General features: G+C 38.5%; 1 non-coding gene across 1 annotated transcript; it reads right to left on the bottom strand.

The window, feature by feature from the left end:
* Positions 1–6,372: 6,372 nt before the first annotated feature.
* On the bottom strand, positions 6,373–6,476 carry LOC116580347. Its single transcript, XR_004281605.1, has one exon. It is a non-coding gene; the product is annotated as a U6 spliceosomal RNA (small nuclear RNA).
* Positions 6,477–11,104: the final 4,628 nt, after the last annotated feature.

The raw sequence follows: 11,104 nt of genomic DNA, 5'->3' as shown, positions 1-11,104 counted from the left end.
ACAGTGAGCGAGAACATGAGCGAGGAGAAAGTCAGAGGGAGAAGCAGACTCCCCATGGAGCTGGGAGCCTGATATGGGACTCGATCTTGGGACTCCAGGATCATGACCTGAGCCGAAGGCAGTCGTCCAACCAACTGAGCCACCCAGGTGCCCCTGTATGCTCTATTCTTGCTTCCAGGGGTCGGGAGTGGTCATGATTTGGCCATTTCTATCATTCACCAAGATGGATTCATAGGTAGGTATGCAGACGACAAAATACATAGATACAAGATAGATACACAGATACATAATTTCAGAGGTTTTCAAAACACTGAAGGGATCAGGTTTACAATTTGTTCTGCAACCTGTTTCTTTACTTCCTACATCTTGTCTTCCTTTCCTGGTCCAGGAGGTTCTACTTCAAGTCACAACAAACTGTGCAGTTGAAGCGAAATAAGTCCCACTCAACAAATAGCTTAAACGACAGAAGGGTTCAAGGCAATTAAAACCTGAGCAATGTCAACTTGTCCTCTGAATTCTCCCTCATGTACTGGTTAAGGAGTTACTGGAAGAAAAAGATGTCAGTTGAGGTCTAAACAAAACAACTTCCCTAAGCACACACAGCGGAAATCTCAGCATTCTGGCAAGCCTATGGAAAATACTGTCCATTCAAGGGTTAAGAGAAGCCTGGGGACTCCATGGCTCGGCTCCTATCTGTTTATTTATTGGAAGACAAAGAGTTGTTACATAAGTTCTTTCTTCTCCATTTACTTTTGGGTGATTCCAGTCTCCAGGGGAGTTGAATAACCTTTCTTCTCTTAGTGCTTTGAAGAACTTATCTAACACATTCCCTTCCCCAAACCAAAGAAGCAAGCATTCACTACCTCATCTTACCAGGGGAGCAGCAGAAGCATAAAGCAAGGACAGGAAGCCTGCCAGGTCAAAGAGAATTTTAGTTCTAAAACTGGAAGCCAGGCACCCTGAGCTAGAGACCTATTGCTGCTCTGTTTCAAAAATGCAAACACACAGCCTGTTCTTGCGACATCCAAAGACACAGGGAAGGAAAGACCTGTCAGTTCTGTTATTTGGCACCCTATAGCAAAAAGCAAAGCCTACTTTGTTTTACTAAATGGTGGTTAAATATGGCACAGATAGATGTATACTTCACAGGATGGACAAGGGTTCAAATTTGCATACTTGCCAACACAATGAGAATATAGCATTGTTCCCAAAGCACACAGATTTTGTCAAGGGAGAAGACCTTTCTCTCCTAAATGCTTTTATTCCTCAACCACCTCTATTTGAAATACATACATGAGGACCAGAGAACATAAGAAAAAATTAAAAGCATTTAAAATCCCATCACCAGTCCTAACACATTAGTCTTATTCCTCCCCCCCCAAAGTTGGGAATTGTGTTCTATACCTTTTTTTTTTTTTAAACTGAGATAAAATTTGGGTAACAAAACATTCACTGGTATCTTCATTTCAGAGTATAAGATTCAGTGATTTCTGGTACACATTGGACATCACCACCATCTAACTCCAAAACATTCTCTTTTACTCTTACTTTTTCAGTAGTTAAAACCCTCATATAGTAAATTCAAATAGAGATGTTTATAAACTAATCCCCGAACACCTTTCCCCACAACCCCACTCCATAAAGATGGCTGCTTTAGTCATTTCTTGCATATCTTTAGTGTTTTCTGTTTCTTTTCTTTTCTTTTCTTTTTATAATTGAGAAAGAGAGAGGGTGAGAGAGACAGTGAGCACAGCTGGGAGGAATGACAGAGGGAGAGGGAGAAGCAGGCTCCCTGCTGAGCAAGGAACACCACGTGGGGCTCGATCCTGGGACGCTGAGATCGTGACCTGAGCTAAAGGCAGATGCTTACCCCACTGAGCCATGAGCCACCCGTGTTTTTGGTTTCTATATAATATTTATGTAGCTGGTTTTAAAGTTGTTTGAAAATCTGTTCAAATCATATTTGTTCTGCAGTTGCTCTGTCCCTTATTGCAGCCACTAGTCAAAAGCAGCTACTGAGTACTTAAAAAGTGGTGTTGGTATAAAATACACATCAGGTTTTGAAGACTTATATAAAAGTAATGCAAAATAATTCATCAATAATTTTATATTGATTACATGCTTAAATATTTTGGATACATTGGGTCAAATAAAGTACACTATTAAAATTAATTTCGAGTCGCGCAGCGGAAGCGTGCTGGGCCCATAAAATGAATTTCACCTACTTCTTTTTACATTTTAAAGTACTTCTACTAGAAAATTTGAAATTACTATGTGATTTGCATTGTGTCTATTGAATAAGGCTGTTCTTTTTTTCATAAATCATTAAATTTTTTAAAGTTTTATTTATCTTTTAAAATTCAACTAGCCAAGGTACAGTACATATCATTAGTTTTTGATATAATGTTCAATGATTCATTAGTTGAATAATGCTGTTCTATCGCTTGCCTTTTAAAAAATCTTAACATGTTGTCTTGACATCCTTTCCATTTTCATACATGGAGATCAATTTCATTCCTTTTAATGGCCATATAGTATTCATTTAATCATTCTACTCTTGTTGACATGGGACAGATTCTCATTTTTTTCTCTTAAAATAAAGCATATTAAACACACTCATTAATAATGATTGAGAAGTTTTGTAAGTATCCTATAATGTGTGGGATAGTTTCCTAGAGGCAGAATCACATTTTGAATACTGATAGACCTGCCAAACTGATCAGCTGATAGGCTACAGAAAGAAGAGACTATATAGATATGTTATCTTGACAACCTGCCACTCAAGAATTAGACTCTCAATGATCTCAGCTACACATGAGACTCAGGTTCAACTCCCCCTCCCACACAACCACACAGTCTACGGGCTTGGTGTTCAGTCCTCACCAGGAAGTTAACACAGGAGCTCCAGATTACTCAGATAATCAATTCTGGGGTAACAGCAGTATCAACCCACCTATGTCTCTGGTGTTCCATTCCTTTTCATTGTTTGGCCTCTGGGGTATTCCCTTTTTGTATCTTTGGAGCTCAGTCAGACATTTTGTTATATATTTTTAAAAATATTTTATTTACGTATTTGAGAGAGAGACAGTGAGAAAGAGTGTGATCAAGGAGAAGGTGAGAGGGAGAAGCAGACTCCCCGTGGAGCTGGGAGCCCAGTGCAGAACTCGATCCCAGGACTCCAGGATCATGATCTGAGCTGAAGGCAGTTGCTTAACCAACTGATCCACCCAGGTGCTTTTTTGTTATATTTTATCCAACATTTCTAGATATATATATTTAGATTAAACTGTAGTTGATACATAATGTTACTTTAGTTTCAGTATACAGCATGGTGATAGGACAATTCTACATGTTATGTTGTGCCCATCACAAGTGTAGCTACCATCTGTCACCGTAGGACACTATTACAGTATCATTGATGGTATGTACCCTATGCTGTACCTTCATTCTCATGACCTACTCATTTTATAACTAGAAGTCTATACCTCCCACTCCCCTTCACTCATTCTGCCCATCTTCCAATTCTCTTCTCCTACTTCTTCAACCATCAGTTTGTTCTCTACTTATAGGGCTGATTCTGCTTTTTTTTTTTGTTTGTCCATTCATTTGGTTTTTAGATTCCACATTTAAGTGAAATCATTTGGCATTTTTCTTTCTCAAAGTGACTTGTTTCATAAACATAATACCCTCTAGGTCTACCGATGTTGTCCCAGATGTTAAGATCTCATTTTTTATGGCTAAGTAATATTCCATTGTGTATGTGTGTTGTATATGTGTATCAAACCTTCTTTAACAATTTATCTATCAATGGACTTGGGTGGCTACTATATCTTGGCTATTATAAATAATGATGTAATAAACATAGGGGTGCATATATTTTTTTGAATTAGTGTTTTGGTTTTCTTTGCATAAATACCCAGTAGTGGAATTACTGGATATTTCTATCTTCAATTTTTTGAGAAAATTCCATACTGTTTTCCACAGTGGCTGCCCCAATTTGCATTTCCACCAATAGTATATGAGGGCTCCTTTCTCTTTACATCCTCACCAACACTTGTAATTTCTTGCTTTTTTTTTATACTAGCCATTCCAGCAACTGTAAGGTAATATCTCAATGTAGTTCTTTGATTTGCATTTCCCTTATTAATGATGTTATGCATCTTTTCATGTGTCTGTTGGCCATCTGCAGGTCTCTTTGGGAAAATATCTATTCAGGTCATCTGCCCATTCTTTAATCAGATGATTTGAGAGTTCTTTTGGTATTGAGTTGTATAAGTTCTTTATATATTGTATATCAACCCCTTATCATATATATCATTTGAAAATATCTTCTCCCATTGAGTAGGTTGCCTTTTCATTTTGTGGATAGTTTCCATCACTGTGCACAAGCTTTTTATTTCAGTGTAGCCCCAATAGTTTATTTTTGCTTTTGTTTCCCTTGCCTGAGGAGACATGTCTAGAAAAATGTTTCTATTGCTGATGTTAAAGAGATTATTGCCTATGTTTTCTTCCAGGAGTTTTATGGCTTCAGGTGTCACATTTAGGTCTTTAATCCATTTTTAGTTATTTTTGTGTATGATGTACGAAGGTGGTCCAGTTTCATTCTTTTACATGTAGATGTCCAGTATTCTCAAAATGATTTATTAAAGAGGCTGTCTTACCCCATTGTATATTCTTGTCTCCTTTGTCATAGATTAACCATATAAATGTAGGTTATTTCTGGGCTCTCTACTCTGTTCTCCTGATCCATGTGTCTGTTTCTGTGCCAGTACCATACTGTTTTGATTATTATAGCTTTGTAGTATCTTGAAATCCAGGATAGTGACACTTCTGCTTTTGTTCTTCTTTCTCAAGATTGCTTTGGCTATTCGGGGTCTTCTGTGTTTCCATACAGGTTTTAGAATAATTTCCTCTAGTTCCATGAAAAATACAACTGATGTTTTCATAGGGATTGCAATGAATCTGTAGATTGCTTTGGGTAGTATGGATATTTTAACAATACGAATTCTTCTTATCCATGAGCATGGTATGTCTTTCTATTTGTTTGGATCATCTCAGTTTCTTTCAAAAATGTTTTGTAGTTTCCAGAGTACAGGTCTTTCATGTCCTTGGTTAAGTTTATCCTAAGTATTTTATTCTTTTGGTACAATTGTAAATGAAATTATTTTCTGAATTTCTCTTTCAGCTATTTCATTATTAGGGTATAGAAATGCAAAAGATAGCTGAATATTTTGCATCTTGCAACTTTACTCAGCTTATTACTTCTAATAGCTGTGTGTGTGTGTGTGTGTGTGTGTGTGTGTGTGAGAGAGAGAGAGAGAGAGAGATCTTAGAGTTTTCTATGTATAATATGTCGTCTGCAAATAAGGATGTTTTAACTTCTTCCTTACCCATTTGAATGCTTTTTATTTATTTTTCTTGTCTGATTGCTGTGGCTAGGACTTTCAGTAATAAGTTGAATTAAAGCAGTGAGAGTGGACATCCTTGTTTTGTTTCTGAGCTAAGAGCAAAATCTGTTTTCCACTTCTGAGTATATTAGCTGTGGGTTTGTCATATATTGCCTTTATTAAGTTGAGGTATGTTTCCTCTAAGCTCACTTTCATGGAAGTTTTAATCATGAATGAATGTTTAATTTTGTCAAATGCTTTTTCTGCATTTATTGAGATGACCATATAATTTTTATCCCTCATTTTGTTAATGTGGTGTATCACATTGTTTTCTGGATATTGAGCCCTCCTCTCATCTCCAGAATAAGTCATACTGAATGGTCCTTTTAATGTATTGTTGAATGTAATTTACCAGTATTTTGTTGAGGATTTTTGCATCTATGGTCATCAGGAATATTGTCTTACAATTTTTTTTTTTTTTTTTTTTTTTTTGGTTTGGGCTTTTTTTTCCCAGTGTCTTTGTCTGGTTTTGGTATCAGGGTAATGCTGGTCTAATAGAATATATTTGGAAGTTTTCCTTCCTATTTTTTTTTTTTTGAGTAGTTTGAGGAGAATAGGTATTAACTCTTCTTTAAGGTTTGGTAGAATTCAAATGTGAATCCATCTCGTCCAGGACTTTTGTTTGTTAGGAGTTTTCTGATCACCAATTCCATTTCATTATTAGTAACTGGTCTGTTTTTCTGATTCAGTTTTGGAAGGTTGTATACTTCTTGTTATTTTTTCATTCTTATAGGTAATTTATGATCCAATCTGTTGGCATATGGTTTTTCATAGTAGTCTCATATAATCCTTTGCATTTATGTGGTGTCAACTATTCTCCTCTTTCTTTTTTTTTAAATTTATTTTTATCTTTTTATTAACATATAATGTATTATTTGTTTCTGGGGTACAGGTCTGCAATTCATGAGTCTTACACAATTCACAGAAAAATATGGAACACTTCATGAATTTCAATGTCATCCTTGCACAGGGCCCATGCTAATCTCTGTATCATTCCAGTTTTAGTATAAGTGCTGCCAAAGAGAACACTATTCTCTTTCATCTATTATTTTATTTGAGTCCTCTTTCATTTTTCTTTGATGGGTCTGGCTAAAGGTTTATCAATTTTGTTTATCTTTTCAAAGAATCAGCTCTTGGTTTCATTCATCTTTTCTTTTCTTTTTTTTAATCTTTCTCCACTTTATTGTAATTTTAAAATTTCTTTTCAGCATAACAGTATTCATTGTTTTTGCACCACACCCAGTGCTCCATGCAATATGTGCCCTCCCTAATACCCACCACCTGGTTCCCCCAACCTCCCACCCCCCGCCCCTTCAAGACCCTCAGGTTGTTTTTCAGAGTCCATCGTCTCTCATGGTTCACCTCCCCTTCCAATTTCCCTCAACTCCCTTCTCCTCTCCATCTCCCCATGCCCTCTATGTTATTTGTTATGCTCCACAAATAAGTGAAACCATATGATAATTGACTCTCTCTGCTTCACTTATTTCACTCAGCATAATCTCTTCCAGTCCCGTCGGTGTTGCTACAAAAGTTGTGTATTCATCCTTTCTGATAGAGGCATAATACTCCATAGTGTATATGGACCACATCTTCCTTACCCATTTGTCTGTTGAAGGGCATCTTGAAAGGGAAATTCCACAGTTTGGTAACTGTGGCCATTGCTGCTGTAAACATTGGGGTACAGATGGCCCTTCTTTTCACTACATCTGTATCTTTGGGGTAAATACCCAGTAGAGCAGTTGCAGAGTTATAGGGAACCTCTATTTTTAATTTCTTGAGGAATCTCCACACTGTTCTCCAAAGTGGCTGCACCAACTTGCATTCCCACCAACAGTGTAAGAGGGTTCCCCTTTCTCCACATCCTCTGGAAACATGCTGTTTCCTGTCTTGCTAATTTTGGCCATTCTAACTGGTGTATGGTGGTATCTCAATGTGGTTTTTTTTTTTTTTTTTAAGATTTTATTTATTTATCAGAGAGAGAGCGGGGGAGAGAGCGAGCACAGGCAGAGAGAATGGCAGGCAGAGGCAGAGGGAGAAGCAGGCTCCCCGCTGAGCAAGGAGCCCGATGCGGGACTCAATCCCAGGACGCTGGGATCATGACCTGAGCCGAAGGCAGCTTCTCAACAACCGAGCCACCCAGGCGTCCCTCAATGTGGTTTTGATTTGAATCTCCCTGATGGCTAGTGATGATGAACATTTTTTCATGTGTCTGATAGCCATTTGTATGTCTTCATTGGATAAGTATCTGTTCATATCTTCTGCCCCTTTTTTGATATGATTATCTGTTTTGTGTGTGTTGAGTTTGAGGAGTTCTTTATAGATCCTGGATGTCAACCTTTTATCTGTACTGTCATTTGCAAAGTCGATGTACATTAATCAGTGGCTTTCTTATACACTAACAATGAAAATACAGAAAGGGAAATTAGAGAATTGATTCCATTTACTATAGCACCAAGAACCATAAGATACCTGGGAATAACCTAACCAAAGAGGTAAAGGATCGGTACTCAAGGAACTACAGAACACTCATGAAAGAAATTGAAGAAGACACAAAAAGATGGAAGACCATTCCATGCTCTTGGATCAGAAGAATAAACATTGTTTAAATGTCTATACTGCCTAGAGCAATCTATACTTTTAATGCCATTCCGAACAAAATTCCACCAGTATTTTTCAAAGAGCTAGAGCAAATAATCCTAAAATTTGTATGGAATCAGAAGAGACCCCGAATCGCTAAGGAAATGTTGAAAAACAAAAATAAAACTGGTGGCCTCACGTTACCTGATTTCAAGCTTTACTACAAAGCTGTGATCACCAAGACAGCATGGTACTGGCATAAAAACAGACACATAGACCAGTGGAACAGAGTAGAGAGCCCAGATATGGACCCTCAACTCTATGGTCAAATAATCTTCGACAAAACAGGAAAAAATATACAGTGGAAAAAAGACAGTCTCTTCAAGAAATGGTGCTGGGAAAACTGGACAGCTATATGTAGAAGAATGAAACTCGACCATTCTCTTACACCGTACACAAAGATAAACTCGAAATGGATAAAAGACCTCAATGTGAGACAGGAATCCATCAGAATCCTAGAGGAGAACATAGGCAGTAACCTCTTCGATATCAGCCACAGCAACTTCTTTCAAGATAGTCTCCAAAGGCAAAGGAAACAAAAGGGAAAATGAACTTTTGGGACTTCATCAAGATCAAAAGCTTCTGCACAGCAAAGGAAACAGTCAACAAAACAAAGAGGCAACCCATGGAATGGGAGAAGATATTTGCAAATGACAGTACAGACAAAAGGTTGATATCACTCATCTTTTCTATTTCTATTTCTCATTTAGTTCTACTCTGATCTTTATTATTTCCTTCCTTCTGTTAACCTTTTTCTTCTTTTTCTAGATTCTTTAAGTATAAGGTTAGATTATTTGAAATTTTTCTTGATTCTTGAGGTAGGCCTATATCACTATAAACTTCCCTCCTAGAACTGCTTTCACTGCATCCCAAAGATTTTGGACCACTGTGTTTTCAATTTCATTTGTCAACAAGTATTTCTTCTTTTCGTCTTTGATTTCTTTGTTGACACACTTGTTGTTTAGGACCATGTCATTTACCTTCCAAATATTTGTTTTTTCGAGTTTTATTATAGTAATTGATTTCTAGTGTTATACCATGAGAGCTGCTTGCTATGGTTTCAATCTCCTTAAATTTATTGAGACTCATTTTGTGGTCTGACATGTGATCTCTTCTGAAGAATGTTCCATGTCACTGAAAAAGAATGTATATTCTGTTGTTTAGAGGGGATGTTTTATATATGTATGTTCAGTCTATCTGGTCTAATGTGTCATTCAAAGACTTTTTTTTTTTTCAAAGACTTTAGTTGACAGACAGTGATCACAAGTAGGCAGAAAAGCAGGCAGAGAGAGAGGAGGAAGCAGGCTCCCTGCTGAGCAGAGAGTCTGATGCGGGGCTCAATCCCAGGACACTGGGATCATGACCTGAGCCAAAGGCAGAAGCTTTAACCCACTGAGCCACCCAGATACCCCTCAAGGACATTCTTGATTGATTTTCTTTTCTTTTTTTTTTTTTTAAAGATTTTATTTATTTATTTGACAGACAGAGATCAGAAGTAGGCAGAGAGAGAGAGGGGAGGAAGCAGGCTCTCCGCGGAGCGGACAGCCTGATGCGGGGCTCGATCCCAGGACCCTGGGATCATGACCTGAGCCGAAGGCAGAGGCTTTAACCCACTGAGCCACCCAGGCGCCCCTTGATTGATTTTCTGATGGGTGATGTAAATAGGGTTCTACATTTGTTTCTGTTTTAAGATTTATTTATTTAATTTAGAGAGAGGGGGAAGGGGTGGAGAGAGAGGGAGAGAGAAACCTAAGTTTCATGTGCTCATCATGGAACCTGACACAGGGCTTGATCCCACCACCCCAAGACCAGACCCAAGCCAAAACCAAGAGTCCCATGCTCAACCGACTGTGCCATCCAGGGGCCCCTAGATTTGTTTTTAAGTTCAAGTACAGTTGTCACACAAGGCTACATTAGTTTCAGGTGTACAACATAATGATTCCACAAGTCCTAGATATTTTTGTAACTGAAGATTCTCTAGGCCATTCTGACCTTAATATTGCCAAAAATGGAATTCTGTCTCCTAGTTATTTTGAAATTGTCACTTTCATTTTGTACCTAATTCCCGTACCTTTCTGAACCTTTGATGAAATGTTCTATTCTAGAACAAACATTTTTACAGTTCCTGATGTGCACTGCCAGCTTGCTTTCAGAAGGGCCAATTACCTCCCTACTGGTAATTGTTTGCAAATCCTGGGAGTTGTTTTCTAAAGAAATCTTTGCCAAATAGATTGCCAGGTGGATAACGAAAATGGCTTTAAGGTGTTGCTGTTATTTCTGTCCCTTTTTATTTTGATGAGGGTGGTCATTTTCATCTATTTCTTTAGTTCTTGGTGTTTTGTGAGTTACCTGCTCATGTCCACTATCTGACTTAGAGGGTGACTCGTTTTTTTCTTAGGTGAGAACCAGACCTAGGAAGTGACTGCAGGGGAACAGCACAGCTGCTCTGAGATCACCTGCCCGGCCTCCTCTGTCTCAACCCAGCTGGCTCAGATTCAGGTTTACAGATCAAAGAACAGCCAGCAGCACAGGATTTTGGTGGGTGGTCCTGCAAATAGTGCAGCTGACGCAGAATCTGCTGGGTTACGGGGGTGTGAAGGGGGCAAGGGCTGCTCTATCAGGTCATCCACATGGACACGCCCTCAGACTCAGTAGCTGACAACTGAACCTAGATCAGAAAGAAAAACAGCCAAAGCAAACAAGTTTTGGTAATTTCCCTCTTCTGTAGCTCATGTTTTCTCTCAGTAGAATCCTGAGGGTAAAAACAAATCAGAGGAACCATGTCTATTTAGGAAGCCTTACTATTCTGCTCCCGGGCAGACAGGTTCCAATTCACTGTAGACATACTCAGATCAGCCATAGTTATGACTTTCATTTAAAACCTAACAACTTGGGGTGCCTGGGTGGCTCAGTGGGTTAAAGCCTCTGCCTTTGGCTCAGATCATGATCCCAGGGTCCTGAGATCGAGCCCTGCATGGGGCTCTCTGCTCAGCAGGGAGCCTGTTTCCAGGATCCCATCC

This window comes from Mustela erminea, chromosome 19, assembly GCF_009829155.1.
Source record: "Mustela erminea isolate mMusErm1 chromosome 19, mMusErm1.Pri, whole genome shotgun sequence".
NCBI lineage: Eukaryota > Metazoa > Chordata > Mammalia > Carnivora > Mustelidae > Mustela > Mustela erminea.
The sequence above is the reverse complement of the archived record's forward strand: the minus strand, read 5'-3'. Positions and strand labels throughout refer to the sequence as shown.